Genomic DNA, 13,157 nt, shown 5'->3' with positions numbered 1-13,157 from the left:
AGCGCCTTAGACAGCTCTCCCACTCTACCTGAACACACTTGTCAACTCAGACAAATAAGCAAGAGCTTCATGTTATTAAACTAAGAAAATGCATGAGTGTGATTAAGGTGGGATTCGAACCCACGCCTCCGAAGAGACTGGTACCTGAAACCAGCGCCTTAGACCACTCGGCCACTCTACCTGGACAAAAACTCGTCAACTAAGACAAATAAGCAAGAGCTTCATGTTATTAAACTAACAAAATGCATGAGTCTGATAGAAGTGGGATTCGAACCCACGCCTCCGAAGAGACTGGTGCCTTAAACCAGCGCCTTAGACCACTCGGCCACTCTACCTGAACACACACGTCAACTAAGACAAATAAGCAAAAGCTTCATGTTATTAAACTAACAAAATGCATGAGTCTGATAGAGGTGGGATTCGAATCCACGCCATCGAAGAGACCGGTGCCTAAAACCAGCGCCTCAGACCACTCGGCCACTCTACCTGAAAGCAAAAGTAAACTCAGTCTATTAAGCAAAATCTTCACTTTAAAAATCTTAAAAACACAACAGACTGATAGAGGTGAGTTTCGAAACCACGCCTCCGAAGAGACTGGTACCTGAAACCGGCGCCTTAGACCACTCGTCCACTCTTCCTGGACAAACACTGGTCAACTAAGACAAATAAGCAAGAGCTTCATGTTATTAAACTATGAAAATGCATGCGTCTGATAGAGGTGGGATTCGAACCTACGCCTCCGAAGAGACTGGTGCCTTAAACCAGCGCCTTAGACCACTCGGCCACTCTACCTCAACACACTTGTCAACTCTGACAAATAAGCAAGAGCTTCATGTTATTAAACTAAGAAAATGCATGAGTCTGATAGAGGTGGGATTCGAACTCACGCCTCCGAAGAGACTGGTACCTGAAACCAGCGCCTTAGACCACTCGGCCACTCTACCTGGACAAACACTCGTCAACTAAGACAAATAAGCAAGAGCTTCATGTTATTAAACTAACAAAATGCATGAGTCTGATAGAGGTGGGATTCGAACCCACGCCTCCGAAGAGACTGGTGCCTAAAACCAGCGCCTTAGACAGCTCGGCCTCTCTACCTGAACACACTTGTCAACTCAGACAAATAAGGAAGAGCTTCATGTTATTAAACTAAGAAAATGCATGAGTGTGATAAAGGTGGGATTCGAACCCACGCCTCCGAAGAGACTGGTGCCTTAAACCAGCGCCTTAGACCACTCGGCCACTCTACCTGAACACACACGTCAACTAAGACAAATAAGCAAAAGCTTCATGTTATTAAACTAACAAAATGCATGAGTCTGATAGAGGTGGGATTCGAACCCACGCCATCGAAGAGACCGGTGCCTAAAACCAGCGCCTTAGACCACTCGGCCACTCTACCTGAACACACAAGTCAACTAAGACAAATAAGCAAAAGCTTCATGTTATTAAACTAACAAAATGCATGAGTCTGATAGAGGTGGGATTCGAATCCACGCCATCGAAGAGACCGGTGCCTAAAACCAGCGCCTCAGACCACTCGGCCACTCTACCTGAAAGCAAAAGTAAACTCAGTCTATTAAGCAAAATCTTCACTTTAAAATTCTTAAAAACACAACAGACTGATAGAGGTGAGTTTCGAAACCACGCCTCCGAAGAGACTGGTACCTGAAACCGGCGCCTTAGACCACTCGTCCACTCTTTCTGGACAAACACTGGTCAACTAAGACAAATAAGCAAGAGCTTCATGTTATTAAACTATGAAAATGCATGCGTCTGATAGAGCTGGGATTCGAACCTACGCCTCCGAAGAGACTGGTACCTGATACCAGCGCCTTAGACCACTCGGCCACTCTACCTGGACAAACACTCGTCAACTAAGACAAATAAGCAAGAGCTTCATGTTATTAAACTAACAAAATGCATGAGTCTGATAGAGGTGGGATTCGAACCCACGCCTCCGAAGAGACTGGTGCCTAAAACCAGCGCCTTAGACCACTCGGCCACTCTACCTTAACACACTTGTCAACTCAGACAAATAAGCAAGAGCTTCATGTTATTAAACTAAGAAAATGCATGAGTGTGATAGAGGTGGGATTCGAACCCACGCCTCCGAAGAGACTGGTACCTGATACCAGCGCCTTAGACCACTCGGCCACTCTACCTGGACAAACACTCGTCAACTAAGACAAATAAGCAAGAGCTTCATGTTATTAAACTAACAAAATGCATGAGTCTGATAAAGGTGGGATTCGAACCCACGCCTCCGAAGAGACTGGTGCCTAAAACCAGCGCCTTAGACCACTCGGCCACTCTACCTTAACACACTTGTCAACTCAGACAAATAAGCAAGAGCTTCATGTTATTAAACTAAGAAAATGCATGAGTCTGATAGAGGTGGGATTCGAACCCACGCCTCCGAAGAGACTGGTGCCCTAAACCAGCGCCTTAGACCACTCGGCCATTCTACCTGAACACACTTGTCAACTCTGACAAATAAGCAAGAGCTTCATGTTATTAAACTAAGAAAATGCATGAGTCTGATAGAGGTGGGATTCGAACCCACGCCACCGAAGAGACTGGTACCTGAAACCAGCGCCTTAGACCACTCGGCCACTCTACCTGGACAAACACTCGTCAACTAAGACAAATAAGCAAGAGCTTCATGTTATTAAACTAACAAAATGCATGAGTCTGATAGAGGTGGGATTCGAACCCACGCCTCCGAAGAGACTGGTGCCTAAAACCAGCGCCTTAGACAGCTCGGCCACTCTACCTGAACACACTTGTCAACTCAGACAAATATGCAAGAGCTTCATGTTATTAAACTAAGAAAATGCATGAGTGTGATTAAGGTGGGATTCGAACCCACGCCTCCGAAGAGACTGGTACCTGAAACCAGCGCCTTAGACCACTCGGCCACTCTACCTGGACAAACACTCGTCAACTAAGACAAATAAGCAAGAGCTTCATGTTATTAAACTAACAAAATGCATGAGTCTGATAAAGGTGGGATTCGAACCCACGCCTCCGAAGAGACTGGTGCCTAAAACCAGCGCCTTAGACCACTCGGCCACTCTACCTTAACACACTTGTCAACTCAGACAAATAAGCAAGAGCTTCATGTTATTAAACTAAGAAAATGCATGAGTCTGATAGAGGTGGGATTCGAACCCACGCCTCCGAAGAGACTGGTGCCCTAAACCAGCGCCTTAGACCACTCGGCCATTCTACCTGAACACACTTGTCAACTCTGACAAATAAGCAAGAGCTTCATGTTATTAAACTAAGAAATTGCATGAGTCTGATAGAGGTGGGATTCGAACCCACGCCTCCGAAGAGACTGGTACCTGAAACCAGCGCCTTAGACCACTCGGCCACTCTACCTGGACAAACACTCGTCAACTAAAACAAATAAGCAAGAGCTTCATGTTATTAAACTAACAAAATGCATGAGTCTGATAGAGGTGGGATTCGAACCCACGCCTCCGAAGAGACTGGTGCCTAAAACCAGCGCCTTAGACAGCTCGGCCACTCTATCTGAACACACTTGTCAACTCAGACAAATAAGCAAGAGCTTCATGTTATTAAACTAAGAAAATGCATGAGTGTGATTAAGGTGGGATTCGAACCCACGCCTCCGAAGAGACTGGTACCTGAAACCAGCGCCTTAGACCACTCGGCCACTCTACCTGGACAAAAACTCGTCAACTAAGACAAATAAGCAAGAGCTTCATGTTATTAAACTAACAAAATGCATGAGTCTGATAGAGGTGGGATTCGAACCCACGCCTCCGAAGAGACTGGTGCCTTAAACCAGCGCCTTAGACCACTCGGCCACTCTACCTGAACACACACGTCAACTAAGACAAATAAGCAAAAGCTTCATGTTATTAAACTAACAAAATGCATGAGTCTGATAGAGGTGGGATTCGAATTAACGCCATCGAAGAGACCGGTGCCTAAAACCAGCGCCTCAGACCACTCGGCCACTCTACCTGAAAGCAAAAGTAAACTCAGTCTATTAAGCAAAATCTTCACTTTAAAATTCTTAAAAACACAACAGACTGATAGAGGTGAGTTTCGAAACCACGCCTCCGAAGAGACTGGTACCTGAAACCGGCGCCTTAGACCACTCGTCCACTCTTCCTGGACAAACACTGGTCAACTAAGACAAATAAGCAAGAGCTCCATGTTATTAAACTATGAAAATGCATGCGTCTGATAGAGGTGGGATTCGAACCTACGCCTCCGAAGAGACTGGTGCCTTAAACCAGCGCCTTAGACCACTCGGCCACTCTACCTGAACACACTTGTCAACTCTGACAAATAAGCAAGAGCTTCATGTTATTAAACTAAGAAAATGCATGAGTCTGATAGAGGTGGGATTCGAACCCACGCCTCCGAAGAGACTGGTACCTGAAACCAGCGCCTTAGACCACTCGGCCACTCTACCTGGACAAACACTCGTCAACTAAGACAAATAAGCAAGAGCTTCATGTTATTAAACTAACAAAATGCATGAGTCTGATAGAGGTGGGATTCGAACCCACGCCTCCGAAGAGACTGGTGCCTAAAACCAGCGCCTTAGACAGCTCGGCCTCTCTACCTGAACACACTTGTCAACTCAGACAAATAAGGAAGAGCTTCATGTTATTAAACTAAGAAAATGCATGAGTGTGATAAAGGTGGGATTCGAACCCACGCCTCCGAAGAGACTGGTGCCTTAAACCAGCGCCTTAGACCACTCGGCCACTCTACCTGAACACACACGTCAACTAAGACAAATAAGCAAAAGCTTCATGTTATTAAACTAACAAAATGCATGAGTCTGATAGAGGTGGGATTCGAACCCACGCCATCGAAGAGACCGGTGCCTAAAACCAGCGCCTTAGACCACTCGGCCACTCTACCTGAACACACACGTCAACTAAGACAAATAAGCAAAAGCTTCATGTTATTAAACTAACAAAATGCATGAGTCTGATAGAGGTGGGATTCGAATCCACGCCATCGAAGAGACCGGTGCCTAAAACCAGCGCCTCAGACCACTCGGCCACTCTACCTGAAAGCAAAAGTAAACTCAGTCTATTAAGCAAAATCTTCACTTTAAAATTCTTAAAAACACAACAGACTGATAGAGGTGAGTTTCGAAACCACGCCTCCGAAGAGACTGGTACCTGAAACCGGCGCCTTAGACCACTCGTCCACTCTTTCTGGACAAACACTGGTCAACTAAGACAAATAAGCAAGAGCTTCATGTTATTAAACTATGAAAATGCATGCGTCTGATAGAGGTGGGATTCGAACCTACGCCTCCGAAGAGACTGGTACCTGATACCAGCGCCTTAGACCACTCGGCCACTCTACCTGGACAAACACTCGTCAACTAAGACAAATAAGCAAGAGCTTCATGTTATTAAACTAACAAAATGCATGAGTCTGATAGAGGTGGGATTCGAACCCACGCCTCCGAAGAGACTGGTGCCTAAAACCACCGCCTTAGACCACTCGGCCACTCTACCTTAACACACTTGTCAACTCAGACAAATAAGCAAGAGCTTCATGTTATTAAACTAAGAAAATGCATGAGTGTGATAGAGGTGGGATTCGAACCCACGCCTCCGAAGAGACTGGTACCTGATACCAGCGCCTTAGACCACTCGGCCACTCTACCTGGACAAACACTCGTCAACTAAGACAAATAAGCAAGAGCTTCATGTTATTAAACTAACAAAATGCATGAGTCTGATAAAGGTGGGATTCGAACCCACGCCTCCGAAGAGACTGGTGCCTAAAACCAGCGCCTTAGACCACTCGGCCACTCTACCTTAACACACTTGTCAACTCAGACAAATAAGCAAGAGCTTCATGTTATTAAACTAAGAAAATGCATGAGTCTGATAGAGGTGGGATTCGAACCCACGCCTCCGAAGAGACTGGTGCCCTAAACCAGCGCCTTAGACCACTCGGCCATTCTACCTGAACACACTTGTCAACTCTGACAAATAAGCAAGAGCTTCATGTTATTAAACTAAGAAAATGCATGAGTCTGATAGAGGTGGGATTCGAACCCACGCCTCCGAAGAGACTGGTACCTGAAACCAGCGCCTTAGACCACTCGGCCACTCTACCTGGACAAACACTCGTCAACTAAGACAAATAAGCAAGAGCTTCATGTTATTAAACTAACAAAATGCATGAGTCTGATAGAGGTGCGATTCGAACCCACGCCTCCGAAGAGACTGGTGCCTAAAACCAGCGCCTTAGACAGCTCGGCCACTCTACCTGAACACACTTGTCAACTCAGACAAATAAGCAAGAGCTTCATGTTATTAAACTAAGAAAATGCATGAGTGTGATTAAGGTGGGATTCGAACCCACGCCTCCGAAGAGACTGGTACCTGAAACCAGCGCCTTAGACCACTCGGCCACTCTACCTGGACAAAAACTCGTCAACTAAGACAAATAAGCAAGAGCTTCATGTTATTAAACTAACAAAATGCATGAGTCTGATAGAAGTGGGATTCGAACCCACGCCTCCGAAGAGACTGGTGCCTTAAACCAGCGCCTTAGACCACTCGGCCACTCTACCTGAACACACACGTCAACTAAGACAAATAAGCAAAAGCTTCATGTTATTAAACTAACAAAATGCATGAGTCTGATAGAGGTGGGATTCGAATCCACGCCATCGAAGAGACCGGTGCCTAAAACCAGCGCCTCAGACCACTCGGCCACTCTACCTGAAAGCAAAAGTAAACTCAGTCTATTAAGCAAAATCTTCACTTTAAAATTCTTAAAAACACAACAGACTGATAGAGGTGAGTTTCGAAACCACGCCTCCGAAGAGACTGGTACCTGAAACCGGCGCCTTAGACCACTCGTCCACTCTTCCTGGACAAACACTGGTCAACTAAGACAAATAAGCAAGAGCTTCATGTTATTAAACTATGAAAATGCATGCGTCTGATAGAGGTGGGATTCGAACCTACGCCTCCGAAGAGACTGGTGCCTTAAACCAGCGCCTTAGACCACTCGGCCACTCTACCTGAACACACTTGTCAACTCTGACAAATAAGCAAGAGCTTCATGTTATTAAACTAAGAAAATGCATGAGTCTGATAGAGGTGGGATTCGAACCCACGCCTCCGAAGAGACTGGTACCTGAAACCAGCGCCTTAGACCACTCGGCCACTCTACCTGGACAAACACTCGTCAACTAAGACAAATAAGCAAGAGCTTCATGTTATTAAACTAACAAAATGCATGAGTCTGATAGAGGTGGGATTCGAACCCACGCCTCCGAAGAGACTGGTGCCTAAAACCAGCGCCTTAGACAGCTCGGCCACTCTACCTGAACACACTTGTCAACTCAGACAAATAAGCAAGAGCTTCATGTTATTAAACTAAGAAAATGCATGAGTGTGATTAAGGTGGGATTCGAACCCACGCCTCCGAAGAGACTGGTACCTGAAACCAGCGCCTTAGACCACTCGGCCACTCTACCTGGACAAAAACTCGTCAACTAAGACAAATAAGCAAGAGCTTCATGTTATTAAACTAACAAAATGCATGAGTCTGATAGAAGTGGGATTCGAACCCACGCCTCCGAAGAGACTGGTGCCTTAAACCAGCGCCTTAGACCACTCGGCCACTCTACCTGAACACACACGTCAACTAAGACAAATAAGCAAAAGCTTCATGTTATTAAACTAACAAAATGCATGAGTCTGATAGAGGTGGGATTCGAATCCACGCCATCGAAGAGACCGGTGCCTAAAACCAGCGCCTCAGACCACTCGGCCACTCTACCTGAAAGCAAAAGTAAACTCAGTCTATTAAGCAAAATCTTCACTTTAAAATTCTTAAAAACACAACAGACTGATAGAGGTGAGTTTCGAAACCACGCCTCCGAAGAGACTGGTACCTGAAACCGGCGCCTTAGACCACTCGTCCACTCTTCCTGGACAAACACTGGTCAACTAAGACAAATAAGCAAGAGCTTCATGTTATTAAACTATGAAAATGCATGCGTCTGATAGAGGTGGGATTCGAACCTACGCCTCCGAAGAGACTGGTGCCTTAAACCAGCGCCTTAGACCACTCGGCCACTCTACCTGAACACACTTGTCAACTCTGACAAATAAGCAAGAGCTTCATGTTATTAAACTAAGAAAATGCATGAGTCTGATAGAGGTGGGATTCGAACCCACGCCTCCGAAGAGACTGGTGCCTAAAACCAGCGCCTTAGACAGCTCGGCCACTCTACCTGAACACACTTGTCAACTCAGACAAATAAGGAAGAGCTTCATGTTATTAAACTAAGAAAATGCATGAGTGTGATAAAGGTGGGATTCGAACCCACGCCTCCGAAGAGACTGGTGCCTTAAACCAGCGCCTTAGACCACTCGGCCACTCTACCTGAACACACACGTCAACTAAGACAAATAAGCAAAAGCTTCATGTTATTAAACTAACAAAATGCATGAGTCTGATAGAGGTGGGATTCGAACCCACGCCATCGAAGAGACCGGTGCCTAAAACCAGCGCCTTAAACCACTCGGCCACTCTACCTGAACACACACGTCAACTAAGACAAATAAGCAAAAGCTTCATGTTATTAAACTAACAAAATGCATGAGTCTGATAGAGGTGGGATTCGAATCCACGCCATCGAAGAGACCGGTGCCTAAAACCAGCGCCTCAGACCACTCGGCCACTCTACCTGAAAGCAAAAGTAAACTCAGTCTATTAAGCAAAATCTTCACTTTAAAATTCTTAAAAACACAACAGACTGATAGAGGTGAGTTTCGAAACCACGCCTCCGAAGAGACTGGTACCTGAAACCGGCGCCTTAGACCACTCGTCCACTCTTCCTGGACAAACACTGGTCAACTAAGACAAATAAGCAAGAGCTTCATGTTATTAAACTATGAAAATGCATGCGTCTGATAGAGGTGGGATTCGAACCTACGCCTCCGAAGAGACTGGTGCCTTAAACCAGCGCCTTAGACCACTCGGCCACTCTACCTGAACACACTTGTCAACTCTGACAAATAAGCAAGAGCTTCATGTTATTAAACTAAGAAAATGCATGAGTCTGATAGAGGTGGGATTCGAACCCACGCCTCCGAAGAGACTGGTACCTGAAACCAGCGCCTTAGACCACTCGGCCACTCTACCTGGACAAACACTCGTCAACTAAGACAAATAAGCAAGAGCTTCATGTTATTAAACTAACAAAATGCATGAGTCTGATAGAGGTGGGATTCGAACCCACGCCTCCGAAGAGACTGGTGCCTAAAACCAGCGCCTTAGACAGCTCGGCCACTCTACCTGAACACACTTGTCAACTCAGACAAATAAGCAAGAGCTTCATGTTATTAAACTAAGAAAATGCATGAGTGTGATTAAGGTGGGATTCGAACCCACGCCTCCGAAGAGACTGGTACCTGAAACCAGCGCCTTAGACCACTCGGCCACTCTACCTGGACAAAAACTCGTCAACTAAGACAAATAAGCAAGAGCTTCATGTTATTAAACTAACAAAATGCATGAGTCTGATAGAAGTGGGATTCGAACCCACGCCTCCGAAGAGACTGGTGCCTTAAACCAGCGCCTTAGACCACTCGGCCACTCTACCTGAACACACACGTCAACTAAGACAAATAAGCAAAAGCTTCATGTTATTAAACTAACAAAATGCATGAGTCTGATAGAGGTGGGATTCGAATCCACGCCATCGAAGAGACCGGTGCCTAAAACCAGCGCCTCAGACCACTCGGCCACTCTACCTGAAAGCAAAAGTAAACTCAGTCTATTAAGCAAAATCTTCACTTTAAAATTCTTAAAAACACAACAGACTGATAGAGGTGAGTTTCGAAACCACGCCTCCGAAGAGACTGGTACCTGAAACCGGCGCCTTAGACCACTCGTCCACTCTTCCTGGACAAACACTGGTCAACTAAGACAAATAAGCAAGAGCTTCATGTTATTAAACTATGAAAATGCATGCGTCTGATAGAGGTGGGATTCGAACCTACGCCTCCGAAGAGACTGGTGCCTTAAACCAGCGCCTTAGACCACTCGGCCACTCTACCTGAACACACTTGTCAACTCTGACAAATAAGCAAGAGCTTCATGTTATTAAACTAAGAAAATGCATGAGTCTGATAGAGGTGGGATTCGAACCCACGCCTCCGAAGAGACTGGTGCCTAAAACCAGCGCCTTAGACAGCTCGGCCACTCTACCTGAACACACTTGTCAACTCAGACAAATAAGGAAGAGCTTCATGTTATTAAACTAAGAAAATGCATGAGTGTGATAAAGGTGGGATTCGAACCCACGCCTCCGAAGAGACTGGTGCCTTAAACCAGCGCCTTAGACCACTCGGCCACTCTACCTGAACACACACGTCAACTAAGACAAATAAGCAAAAGCTTCATGTTATTAAACTAACAAAATGCATGAGTCTGATAGAGGTGGGATTCGAACCCACGCCATCGAAGAGACCGGTGCCTAAAACCAGCGCCTTAAACCACTCGGCCACTCTACCTGAACACACACGTCAACTCAGACAAATAAGCAAGAGCTTCATGTTATTAAACTAACAAAATGCATGAGTCTGATAGAGGTGGGATTCGAACCCACGCCTCCGAAGAAACTGGTGCCTAAAACCAGCGCCTTAGACCACTCGGCCACTCTACCTGAACACACTTGTCAACTCAGACAAATAAGCAAGAGCTTCATGTTATTAAACTAAGAAAATGCATGAGTGTGATAGAGGTGGGATTCGAACCCACGCCTCCGAAGAGACTGGTACCTGATACCAGCGCCTTAGACCACTCGGCCACTCTACCTGGACAAACACACGTCAACTAAGACAAATAAGCAAGAGCTTCATGTTATTAAACTAACAAAATGCATGAGTCTGATAAAGGTGGGATTCGAACCCACGCCTCCGAAGAGACTGGTGCCTAAAACCAGCGCCTTAGACCACTCGGCCACTCTACCTTAACACACTTGTCAACTCAGACAAATAAGCAAGAGCTTCATGTTATTAAACTAAGAAAATGCATGAGTCTGATAGAGGTGGGATTCGAACCCACGCCTCCGAAGAGACTGGTACCTGAAACCAGCGCCTTAGACCACTCGGCCACTCTACCTGGACAAACACTCGTCAACTAAGACAAATAAGCAAGAGCTTCATGTTATTAAACTAACAAAATGCATGAGTCTGATAGAGGTGCGATTCGAACCCACGCCTCCGAAGAGACTGGTGCCTAAAACCAGCGCCTTAGACAGCTCGGCCACTCTACCTGAACACACTTGTCAACTCAGACAAATAAGCAAGAGCTTCATGTTATTAAACTAAGAAAATGCATGAGTGTGATTAAGGTGGGATTCGAACCCACGCCTCCGAAGAGACTGGTACCTGAAACCAGCGCCTTAGACCACTCGGCCACTCTACCTGGACAAAAACTCGTCAACTAAGACAAATAAGCAAGAGCTTCATGTTATTAAACTAACAAAATGCATGAGTCTGATAGAAGTGGGATTCGAACCCACGCCTCCGAAGAGACTGGTGCCTTAAACCAGCGCCTTAGACCACTCGGCCACTCTACCTGAACACACACGTCAACTAAGACAAATAAGCAAAAGCTTCATGTTATTAAACTAACAAAATGCATGAGTCTGATAGAGGTGGGATTCGAATCCACGCCATCGAAGAGACCGGTGCCTAAAACCAGCGCCTCAGACCACTCGGCCACTCTACCTGAAAGCAAAAGTAAACTCAGTCTATTAAGCAAAATCTTCACTTTAAAATTCTTAAAAACACAACAGACTGATAGAGGTGAGTTTCGAAACCACGCCTCCGAAGAGACTGGTACCTGAAACCGGCGCCTTAGACCACTCGTCCACTCTTCCTGGACAAACACTGGTCAACTAAGACAAATAAGCAAGAGCTTCATGTTATTAAACTATGAAAATGCATGCGTCTGATAGAGGTGGGATTCGAACCTACGCCTCCGAAGAGACTGGTGCCTTAAACCAGCGCCTTAGACCACTCGGCCACTCTACCTGAACACACTTGTCAACTCTGACAAATAAGCAAGAGCTTCATGTTATTAAACTAAGAAAATGCATGAGTCTGATAGAGGTGGGATTCGAACCCACGCCTCCGAAGAGACTGGTACCTGAAACCAGCGCCTTAGACCACTCGGCCACTCTACCTGGACAAACACTCGTCAACTAAGACAAATAAGCAAGAGCTTCATGTTATTAAACTAACAAAATGCATGAGTCTGATAGAGGTGGGATTCGAACCCACGCCTCCGAAGAGACTGGTGCCTAAAACCAGCGCCTTAGACAGCTCGGCCACTCTACCTGAACACACTTGTCAACTCAGACAAATAAGCAAGAGCTTCATGTTATTAAACTAAGAAAATGCATGAGTGTGATTAAGGTGGGATTCGAACCCACGCCTCCGAAGAGACTGGTACCTGAAACCAGCGCCTTAGACCACTCGGCCACTCTACCTGGACAAAAACTCGTCAACTAAGACAAATAAGCAAGAGCTTCATGTTATTAAACTAACAAAATGCATGAGTCTGATAGAAGTGGGATTCGAACCCACGCCTCCGAAGAGACTGGTGCCTTAAACCAGCGCCTTAGACCACTCGGCCACTCTACCTGAACACACACGTCAACTAAGACAAATAAGCAAAAGCTTCATGTTATTAAACTAACAAAATGCATGAGTCTGATAGAGGTGGGATTCGAATCCACGCCATCGAAGAGACCGGTGCCTAAAACCAGCGCCTCAGACCACTCGGCCACTCTACCTGAAAGCAAAAGTAAACTCAGTCTATTAAGCAAAATCTTCACTTTAAAATTCTTAAAAACACAACAGACTGATAGAGGTGAGTTTCGAAACCACGCCTCCGAAGAGACTGGTACCTGAAACCGGCGCCTTAGACCACTCGTCCACTCTTCCTGGACAAACACTGGTCAACTAAGACAAATAAGCAAGAGCTTCATGTTATTAAACTATGAAAATGCATGCGTCTGATAGAGGTGGGATTCGAACCTACGCCTCCGAAGAGACTGGTGCCTTAAACCAGCGCCTTAGACCACTCGGCCACTCTACCTG

At 45.8% G+C, this 13,157-nt stretch overlaps 61 non-coding genes across 61 annotated transcripts; all 61 read right to left on the bottom strand.

The window, feature by feature from the left end:
* Window positions 1-99: 99 nt before the first annotated feature.
* Window positions 100-181, bottom strand: TRNAL-CAG (transfer RNA leucine (anticodon CAG)). The gene has a single exon. It is a non-coding gene; the product is annotated as a tRNA-Leu (tRNA).
* A 72-nt stretch (window positions 182-253) lies between these two features.
* Window positions 254-335, bottom strand: TRNAL-AAG (transfer RNA leucine (anticodon AAG)). Its single transcript has one exon. It is a non-coding gene; the product is annotated as a tRNA-Leu (tRNA).
* A 375-nt stretch (window positions 336-710) lies between these two features.
* Window positions 711-792, bottom strand: TRNAL-AAG (transfer RNA leucine (anticodon AAG)). The gene has a single exon. It is a non-coding gene; the product is annotated as a tRNA-Leu (tRNA).
* Window positions 793-862: 70 nt separating this feature from the next.
* Window positions 863-944, bottom strand: TRNAL-CAG (transfer RNA leucine (anticodon CAG)). Its single transcript has one exon. It is a non-coding gene; the product is annotated as a tRNA-Leu (tRNA).
* Window positions 945-1,168: 224 nt separating this feature from the next.
* Window positions 1,169-1,250, bottom strand: TRNAL-AAG (transfer RNA leucine (anticodon AAG)). The gene has a single exon. It is a non-coding gene; the product is annotated as a tRNA-Leu (tRNA).
* A 70-nt stretch (window positions 1,251-1,320) lies between these two features.
* On the bottom strand, window positions 1,321-1,402 carry TRNAL-UAG (transfer RNA leucine (anticodon UAG)). Its single transcript has one exon. It is a non-coding gene; the product is annotated as a tRNA-Leu (tRNA).
* Window positions 1,403-1,931: 529 nt separating this feature from the next.
* Window positions 1,932-2,013, bottom strand: TRNAL-UAG (transfer RNA leucine (anticodon UAG)). Its single transcript has one exon. It is a non-coding gene; the product is annotated as a tRNA-Leu (tRNA).
* A 70-nt stretch (window positions 2,014-2,083) lies between these two features.
* Window positions 2,084-2,165, bottom strand: TRNAL-CAG (transfer RNA leucine (anticodon CAG)). Its single transcript has one exon. It is a non-coding gene; the product is annotated as a tRNA-Leu (tRNA).
* A 72-nt stretch (window positions 2,166-2,237) lies between these two features.
* Window positions 2,238-2,319, bottom strand: TRNAL-UAG (transfer RNA leucine (anticodon UAG)). The gene has a single exon. It is a non-coding gene; the product is annotated as a tRNA-Leu (tRNA).
* Window positions 2,320-2,389: 70 nt separating this feature from the next.
* Window positions 2,390-2,471, bottom strand: TRNAP-AGG (transfer RNA proline (anticodon AGG)). The gene has a single exon. It is a non-coding gene; the product is annotated as a tRNA-Pro (tRNA).
* Window positions 2,472-2,541: 70 nt separating this feature from the next.
* Window positions 2,542-2,623, bottom strand: TRNAL-CAG (transfer RNA leucine (anticodon CAG)). Its single transcript has one exon. It is a non-coding gene; the product is annotated as a tRNA-Leu (tRNA).
* A 72-nt stretch (window positions 2,624-2,695) lies between these two features.
* Window positions 2,696-2,777, bottom strand: TRNAL-UAG (transfer RNA leucine (anticodon UAG)). Its single transcript has one exon. It is a non-coding gene; the product is annotated as a tRNA-Leu (tRNA).
* A 70-nt stretch (window positions 2,778-2,847) lies between these two features.
* Window positions 2,848-2,929, bottom strand: TRNAL-CAG (transfer RNA leucine (anticodon CAG)). Its single transcript has one exon. It is a non-coding gene; the product is annotated as a tRNA-Leu (tRNA).
* Window positions 2,930-3,001: 72 nt separating this feature from the next.
* On the bottom strand, window positions 3,002-3,083 carry TRNAL-UAG (transfer RNA leucine (anticodon UAG)). The gene has a single exon. It is a non-coding gene; the product is annotated as a tRNA-Leu (tRNA).
* A 70-nt stretch (window positions 3,084-3,153) lies between these two features.
* Window positions 3,154-3,235, bottom strand: TRNAP-AGG (transfer RNA proline (anticodon AGG)). Its single transcript has one exon. It is a non-coding gene; the product is annotated as a tRNA-Pro (tRNA).
* A 70-nt stretch (window positions 3,236-3,305) lies between these two features.
* TRNAL-CAG (transfer RNA leucine (anticodon CAG)) lies at window positions 3,306-3,387 on the bottom strand. The gene has a single exon. It is a non-coding gene; the product is annotated as a tRNA-Leu (tRNA).
* Window positions 3,388-3,459: 72 nt separating this feature from the next.
* Window positions 3,460-3,541, bottom strand: TRNAL-UAG (transfer RNA leucine (anticodon UAG)). Its single transcript has one exon. It is a non-coding gene; the product is annotated as a tRNA-Leu (tRNA).
* Window positions 3,542-3,611: 70 nt separating this feature from the next.
* TRNAL-CAG (transfer RNA leucine (anticodon CAG)) lies at window positions 3,612-3,693 on the bottom strand. The gene has a single exon. It is a non-coding gene; the product is annotated as a tRNA-Leu (tRNA).
* A 72-nt stretch (window positions 3,694-3,765) lies between these two features.
* Window positions 3,766-3,847, bottom strand: TRNAL-AAG (transfer RNA leucine (anticodon AAG)). The gene has a single exon. It is a non-coding gene; the product is annotated as a tRNA-Leu (tRNA).
* A 375-nt stretch (window positions 3,848-4,222) lies between these two features.
* Window positions 4,223-4,304, bottom strand: TRNAL-AAG (transfer RNA leucine (anticodon AAG)). The gene has a single exon. It is a non-coding gene; the product is annotated as a tRNA-Leu (tRNA).
* Window positions 4,305-4,374: 70 nt separating this feature from the next.
* TRNAL-CAG (transfer RNA leucine (anticodon CAG)) lies at window positions 4,375-4,456 on the bottom strand. The gene has a single exon. It is a non-coding gene; the product is annotated as a tRNA-Leu (tRNA).
* Window positions 4,457-4,680: 224 nt separating this feature from the next.
* Window positions 4,681-4,762, bottom strand: TRNAL-AAG (transfer RNA leucine (anticodon AAG)). Its single transcript has one exon. It is a non-coding gene; the product is annotated as a tRNA-Leu (tRNA).
* Window positions 4,763-4,832: 70 nt separating this feature from the next.
* TRNAL-UAG (transfer RNA leucine (anticodon UAG)) lies at window positions 4,833-4,914 on the bottom strand. Its single transcript has one exon. It is a non-coding gene; the product is annotated as a tRNA-Leu (tRNA).
* Window positions 4,915-5,289: 375 nt separating this feature from the next.
* TRNAL-CAG (transfer RNA leucine (anticodon CAG)) lies at window positions 5,290-5,371 on the bottom strand. Its single transcript has one exon. It is a non-coding gene; the product is annotated as a tRNA-Leu (tRNA).
* Window positions 5,372-5,443: 72 nt separating this feature from the next.
* TRNAL-UAG (transfer RNA leucine (anticodon UAG)) lies at window positions 5,444-5,525 on the bottom strand. The gene has a single exon. It is a non-coding gene; the product is annotated as a tRNA-Leu (tRNA).
* Window positions 5,526-5,595: 70 nt separating this feature from the next.
* Window positions 5,596-5,677, bottom strand: TRNAL-CAG (transfer RNA leucine (anticodon CAG)). The gene has a single exon. It is a non-coding gene; the product is annotated as a tRNA-Leu (tRNA).
* Window positions 5,678-5,749: 72 nt separating this feature from the next.
* TRNAL-UAG (transfer RNA leucine (anticodon UAG)) lies at window positions 5,750-5,831 on the bottom strand. Its single transcript has one exon. It is a non-coding gene; the product is annotated as a tRNA-Leu (tRNA).
* A 70-nt stretch (window positions 5,832-5,901) lies between these two features.
* On the bottom strand, window positions 5,902-5,983 carry TRNAP-AGG (transfer RNA proline (anticodon AGG)). Its single transcript has one exon. It is a non-coding gene; the product is annotated as a tRNA-Pro (tRNA).
* Window positions 5,984-6,053: 70 nt separating this feature from the next.
* TRNAL-CAG (transfer RNA leucine (anticodon CAG)) lies at window positions 6,054-6,135 on the bottom strand. Its single transcript has one exon. It is a non-coding gene; the product is annotated as a tRNA-Leu (tRNA).
* Window positions 6,136-6,359: 224 nt separating this feature from the next.
* Window positions 6,360-6,441, bottom strand: TRNAL-CAG (transfer RNA leucine (anticodon CAG)). The gene has a single exon. It is a non-coding gene; the product is annotated as a tRNA-Leu (tRNA).
* A 72-nt stretch (window positions 6,442-6,513) lies between these two features.
* TRNAL-AAG (transfer RNA leucine (anticodon AAG)) lies at window positions 6,514-6,595 on the bottom strand. The gene has a single exon. It is a non-coding gene; the product is annotated as a tRNA-Leu (tRNA).
* Window positions 6,596-6,970: 375 nt separating this feature from the next.
* On the bottom strand, window positions 6,971-7,052 carry TRNAL-AAG (transfer RNA leucine (anticodon AAG)). Its single transcript has one exon. It is a non-coding gene; the product is annotated as a tRNA-Leu (tRNA).
* Window positions 7,053-7,122: 70 nt separating this feature from the next.
* Window positions 7,123-7,204, bottom strand: TRNAL-CAG (transfer RNA leucine (anticodon CAG)). Its single transcript has one exon. It is a non-coding gene; the product is annotated as a tRNA-Leu (tRNA).
* Window positions 7,205-7,276: 72 nt separating this feature from the next.
* Window positions 7,277-7,358, bottom strand: TRNAL-UAG (transfer RNA leucine (anticodon UAG)). The gene has a single exon. It is a non-coding gene; the product is annotated as a tRNA-Leu (tRNA).
* A 70-nt stretch (window positions 7,359-7,428) lies between these two features.
* TRNAL-CAG (transfer RNA leucine (anticodon CAG)) lies at window positions 7,429-7,510 on the bottom strand. Its single transcript has one exon. It is a non-coding gene; the product is annotated as a tRNA-Leu (tRNA).
* A 72-nt stretch (window positions 7,511-7,582) lies between these two features.
* Window positions 7,583-7,664, bottom strand: TRNAL-AAG (transfer RNA leucine (anticodon AAG)). The gene has a single exon. It is a non-coding gene; the product is annotated as a tRNA-Leu (tRNA).
* Window positions 7,665-8,039: 375 nt separating this feature from the next.
* TRNAL-AAG (transfer RNA leucine (anticodon AAG)) lies at window positions 8,040-8,121 on the bottom strand. The gene has a single exon. It is a non-coding gene; the product is annotated as a tRNA-Leu (tRNA).
* A 70-nt stretch (window positions 8,122-8,191) lies between these two features.
* Window positions 8,192-8,273, bottom strand: TRNAL-UAG (transfer RNA leucine (anticodon UAG)). The gene has a single exon. It is a non-coding gene; the product is annotated as a tRNA-Leu (tRNA).
* Window positions 8,274-8,343: 70 nt separating this feature from the next.
* Window positions 8,344-8,425, bottom strand: TRNAL-AAG (transfer RNA leucine (anticodon AAG)). The gene has a single exon. It is a non-coding gene; the product is annotated as a tRNA-Leu (tRNA).
* Window positions 8,426-8,495: 70 nt separating this feature from the next.
* Window positions 8,496-8,577, bottom strand: TRNAL-UAG (transfer RNA leucine (anticodon UAG)). Its single transcript has one exon. It is a non-coding gene; the product is annotated as a tRNA-Leu (tRNA).
* Window positions 8,578-8,952: 375 nt separating this feature from the next.
* On the bottom strand, window positions 8,953-9,034 carry TRNAL-AAG (transfer RNA leucine (anticodon AAG)). The gene has a single exon. It is a non-coding gene; the product is annotated as a tRNA-Leu (tRNA).
* A 70-nt stretch (window positions 9,035-9,104) lies between these two features.
* TRNAL-CAG (transfer RNA leucine (anticodon CAG)) lies at window positions 9,105-9,186 on the bottom strand. Its single transcript has one exon. It is a non-coding gene; the product is annotated as a tRNA-Leu (tRNA).
* Window positions 9,187-9,258: 72 nt separating this feature from the next.
* On the bottom strand, window positions 9,259-9,340 carry TRNAL-UAG (transfer RNA leucine (anticodon UAG)). The gene has a single exon. It is a non-coding gene; the product is annotated as a tRNA-Leu (tRNA).
* A 70-nt stretch (window positions 9,341-9,410) lies between these two features.
* Window positions 9,411-9,492, bottom strand: TRNAL-CAG (transfer RNA leucine (anticodon CAG)). The gene has a single exon. It is a non-coding gene; the product is annotated as a tRNA-Leu (tRNA).
* Window positions 9,493-9,564: 72 nt separating this feature from the next.
* TRNAL-AAG (transfer RNA leucine (anticodon AAG)) lies at window positions 9,565-9,646 on the bottom strand. Its single transcript has one exon. It is a non-coding gene; the product is annotated as a tRNA-Leu (tRNA).
* Window positions 9,647-10,021: 375 nt separating this feature from the next.
* TRNAL-AAG (transfer RNA leucine (anticodon AAG)) lies at window positions 10,022-10,103 on the bottom strand. Its single transcript has one exon. It is a non-coding gene; the product is annotated as a tRNA-Leu (tRNA).
* A 70-nt stretch (window positions 10,104-10,173) lies between these two features.
* TRNAL-UAG (transfer RNA leucine (anticodon UAG)) lies at window positions 10,174-10,255 on the bottom strand. Its single transcript has one exon. It is a non-coding gene; the product is annotated as a tRNA-Leu (tRNA).
* A 70-nt stretch (window positions 10,256-10,325) lies between these two features.
* On the bottom strand, window positions 10,326-10,407 carry TRNAL-AAG (transfer RNA leucine (anticodon AAG)). Its single transcript has one exon. It is a non-coding gene; the product is annotated as a tRNA-Leu (tRNA).
* A 70-nt stretch (window positions 10,408-10,477) lies between these two features.
* On the bottom strand, window positions 10,478-10,559 carry TRNAL-UAG (transfer RNA leucine (anticodon UAG)). Its single transcript has one exon. It is a non-coding gene; the product is annotated as a tRNA-Leu (tRNA).
* Window positions 10,560-10,629: 70 nt separating this feature from the next.
* On the bottom strand, window positions 10,630-10,711 carry TRNAL-UAG (transfer RNA leucine (anticodon UAG)). The gene has a single exon. It is a non-coding gene; the product is annotated as a tRNA-Leu (tRNA).
* Window positions 10,712-10,781: 70 nt separating this feature from the next.
* On the bottom strand, window positions 10,782-10,863 carry TRNAL-CAG (transfer RNA leucine (anticodon CAG)). The gene has a single exon. It is a non-coding gene; the product is annotated as a tRNA-Leu (tRNA).
* Window positions 10,864-10,935: 72 nt separating this feature from the next.
* On the bottom strand, window positions 10,936-11,017 carry TRNAL-UAG (transfer RNA leucine (anticodon UAG)). The gene has a single exon. It is a non-coding gene; the product is annotated as a tRNA-Leu (tRNA).
* A 70-nt stretch (window positions 11,018-11,087) lies between these two features.
* On the bottom strand, window positions 11,088-11,169 carry TRNAL-CAG (transfer RNA leucine (anticodon CAG)). Its single transcript has one exon. It is a non-coding gene; the product is annotated as a tRNA-Leu (tRNA).
* Window positions 11,170-11,393: 224 nt separating this feature from the next.
* On the bottom strand, window positions 11,394-11,475 carry TRNAL-CAG (transfer RNA leucine (anticodon CAG)). Its single transcript has one exon. It is a non-coding gene; the product is annotated as a tRNA-Leu (tRNA).
* Window positions 11,476-11,547: 72 nt separating this feature from the next.
* TRNAL-AAG (transfer RNA leucine (anticodon AAG)) lies at window positions 11,548-11,629 on the bottom strand. Its single transcript has one exon. It is a non-coding gene; the product is annotated as a tRNA-Leu (tRNA).
* A 375-nt stretch (window positions 11,630-12,004) lies between these two features.
* On the bottom strand, window positions 12,005-12,086 carry TRNAL-AAG (transfer RNA leucine (anticodon AAG)). Its single transcript has one exon. It is a non-coding gene; the product is annotated as a tRNA-Leu (tRNA).
* Window positions 12,087-12,156: 70 nt separating this feature from the next.
* TRNAL-CAG (transfer RNA leucine (anticodon CAG)) lies at window positions 12,157-12,238 on the bottom strand. The gene has a single exon. It is a non-coding gene; the product is annotated as a tRNA-Leu (tRNA).
* A 72-nt stretch (window positions 12,239-12,310) lies between these two features.
* On the bottom strand, window positions 12,311-12,392 carry TRNAL-UAG (transfer RNA leucine (anticodon UAG)). The gene has a single exon. It is a non-coding gene; the product is annotated as a tRNA-Leu (tRNA).
* Window positions 12,393-12,462: 70 nt separating this feature from the next.
* On the bottom strand, window positions 12,463-12,544 carry TRNAL-CAG (transfer RNA leucine (anticodon CAG)). The gene has a single exon. It is a non-coding gene; the product is annotated as a tRNA-Leu (tRNA).
* A 72-nt stretch (window positions 12,545-12,616) lies between these two features.
* Window positions 12,617-12,698, bottom strand: TRNAL-AAG (transfer RNA leucine (anticodon AAG)). Its single transcript has one exon. It is a non-coding gene; the product is annotated as a tRNA-Leu (tRNA).
* A 375-nt stretch (window positions 12,699-13,073) lies between these two features.
* On the bottom strand, window positions 13,074-13,155 carry TRNAL-AAG (transfer RNA leucine (anticodon AAG)). The gene has a single exon. It is a non-coding gene; the product is annotated as a tRNA-Leu (tRNA).
* Between the last annotated feature and the right edge of the window lie 2 nt (window positions 13,156-13,157).

The sequence above is a fragment of the Phalangium opilio genome, unplaced genomic scaffold, assembly GCF_054372755.1.
Source record: "Phalangium opilio isolate 3A_F unplaced genomic scaffold, DU_Popi_V2 ptg000031l_1, whole genome shotgun sequence".
In the NCBI taxonomy this organism is placed as follows: domain Eukaryota; kingdom Metazoa; phylum Arthropoda; class Arachnida; order Opiliones; family Phalangiidae; genus Phalangium; species Phalangium opilio.
The sequence above is the reverse complement of the archived record's forward strand: the minus strand, read 5'-3'. Positions and strand labels throughout refer to the sequence as shown.